Genomic DNA, 2,983 nt, shown 5'->3' with positions numbered 1-2,983 from the left:
CTTCCCTGCCCCGTTCCCTCCTCACAGGGTCCAGCCACCTGCCGCCCCACCCCAGTGCCGGTCAGGGAGGTCGTGGGCAGAGACGTGGGGAGGTTCATGGGTGAGTGAGCAGGGCCTTGGACGTTGGGATGGAGAAGCAGGGTCCTCCCAAGCTGGCCCATGGCTGTTGCTCGTTCTGTACACACCAAAGCTTTAGAAAAGCTAAGGACCGCTGCTGTTTCTAATAGATTTATGAAAATTAGATCCAACACCGAAGGAAAGCAGAGCAATTCTGATCCTAGGAGCTCAGAGCTGACAAGACTGTAAAATTCATCAAGTACGGCTTGTCAGCCAGCAGCATGGACAGCGTGGTCCTGTTCCCGGGATCTCGGGTCTCACCTGGAGGCCTGTGTGCTCAGATGGCTCCAATGAGAGCCCGCCTGGCACCGCTGACCTGAGACCCCAGGCGCTTGCCTCCGGCCTCCACACGCAGGGCAGTACGAGAGCGATTTCACCTTCGTGCCTCCCCTAAGACGGCCCTCTGGCCCTTCCTGGTGACCCTGGGTTGGCCTACAGGTGGAGGCACGGAGCCCAGGAAGGCCTGAGAAACATGCAGGCCTGTGGAGCAGTGCAGAGCCGGGGCCTGGGGCGTCAGCCAGTCTGAGGCATGGATGGGCGGCAGCACTGCTGAGCCACCAGACGCAGAAAGCGGGCCTGCTTCCACTCTAGGTCAGCAGCAGGGCAAACCTTTCTCTTCCTATTTTCTGGGGTAATCACCGGTTAAAGGTGAGGGCTGGCTATGGCCGTATCCTCACATGCAACAGTTGGAAGTAACAGTCACAGCTCCAGTGGGCTTGTCTTCCTCTGTTGACTCACTTGTCTAGGAGGTGAGGTGTGGCTTCAGGTACAGCTGGGTCCAGAAGTCCACCAGATGCTCAGGTGTCTGGGATCCTGACTGCCCCGCCATGGTTCGTCCTCTCTCCTGGATCCTGACTCCCTCCCCGCGGTTCATCCTCACACGGATCATGTGTGCACAGACAGAGGCACAGCCTGCTCTCTAAATAAAGTGTTTCCATTTTGAAACTGCTGCCCAGGACTTCCCTGGTGATCCAGTGGTTAATAGTCCACCTGCCAGTGCAATGGACAACGGGTTCTGTCCCTGGTCTGGGATGATCCCACGTGCCTTGGGGCAACTAATCCCACGCGCCAGAACTCCTGAGCCGGTGCGTTCAGGAGCCTGTGCTCCACAACAGTGAAGCCATCGCAACGAGAAGCCCACTAAGAGCAACGAAGACCTATCACAGCCAACAATAACTAAATATTAAAAGCCCTATTTCAAAATGCAGCCCAGGTGGAAAATTTTTTAAGTAATGAAACAAAAGGCACCCAGGGTAGCAGTCAGAGCCAGCACTTGGGGCGCTTTCCTGTGGTCATGTGCCTGGCCTTTTAAGATAAATCTGATTGTCACCTTTTAACATAGACACTGAGGGCAGAAGGAGGAGAGGGCGACAGAGGATGAGATGGTTGGATGGCGTCACCAGTACAGTGGACATGAACTTGGACAACTGTGGGAGATGGTGAGGGTCTGGGACGCCACGGGGTCACAAAGAGTCAGACACACCTTGGCCCCTGAATGACAACATCAACCATCAAAGATGGAGAAGGAAAATGGCTTCAGTCCACCAAGTCCACCCACATTAACATTTCAAACTGTTGTTTTTTTTTTTTTTTTTAGTTTCTTACACTGTTTTTATAGAATTAATTTTTAGAGCAGTTTTAAGCCTAGAGGACAGCTGAGGGGAAGGTTCAGAGGTTTCCTGTGCATCTCCCCTGCACACAGCCTCCCCTGCTGTCTGCTTCCCCACCAGACAGGACATTTGTACAACTGATGGACCTACATCAGTACATCATCACCCAGGTCCACAGCTCATGTTAAGATTCCCTCTGGATGTTGTACGTTCAGTGGGTTTGGACAGCTGTGTGATGACATGTATCCATCACGATGGGTTCATTCAGAGGCTTTTCAGTGCCCTAAAAATCCTCTATGCCCTCCTGTTCCTCCCTCCCTCCCCGGCCCCTAGACCACTGACCTGCTCACTGTGTCCATAGTTTTTCCAGAAAGTCCTGCGGGTGAACATTGGACACATGGGCAGCCTTTTCAGATTGTCTTCTTTCACTTAGTGGCACGCACACACGTCTCCTCCGTGTCTCTTCACCAATAATCAACGAAGGCGGGCTGCCAGAGACTCGGAGAGACTCCCTGGCTCCTTCAAAAGGTAGTTCTCAGGAATAGCCAGAGAGATGGAGCAGAGCGCACTGGCGCAGTTTGAAGACTGAAGCATGTCAGCCAATCCCGGTGCGTGGGCTTGCTTGGATCCTAGTTCACACAAACTGAACGTGCACACGCAGCATGACAACAGAAACTTTAAATGTGAACAGATGTCAGATACAGATGAATATTGTTCACTTAGGCGAAGTGCACCTCTTTCCAGAGCCCCCTTTTAAAGAGAATGTCCTGAAATATTTATGATAAGTGACATGATGCTGAGGTTTGCATTGGACAGTACGAGGCACAGCGGGAGAGCTGAGGCTTGGAGGGGTGCGAGGTCAGCGCTATTTTCAGGAAAATCTCAAGGTCTGCCTACTTTGCGTGTGTTTGGAATGTTCTGTAATAAAAAGTGACAACACTATGAACAAAGTCGCTCAGTCTGAGTCTTAAAGATGCACAGAACAAGGCCAGTTTCTTCGAGGTAGAAGAATGGCTCTGTGGTCCCTGCACCCCCGGCTGCAGACCCGCTGGCGGGCAGCCGTCTACCCACTGTCTGCCTCCATGGGGGCCTTGGGCCTGAGGTCAGCAGTGTCTGTGGCCCATGCTGGACACACCTCAGTGCACGCCTTGTCCTGGAGAGCTTATGGACCCCATCTAGACACACTCATGCACGTGCCACGGCCCGTGTGGGCTAGCACTGTATTCACAGGAGATGGCTTCCTCAGGCTCCAACCT

This window comes from Bos mutus, chromosome 24 (genome assembly GCF_027580195.1).
Source record: "Bos mutus isolate GX-2022 chromosome 24, NWIPB_WYAK_1.1, whole genome shotgun sequence".
Classification (NCBI taxonomy): Eukaryota; Metazoa; Chordata; class Mammalia; order Artiodactyla; family Bovidae; genus Bos; species Bos mutus.
The sequence above is the reverse complement of the archived record's forward strand: the minus strand, read 5'-3'. Positions refer to the sequence as shown.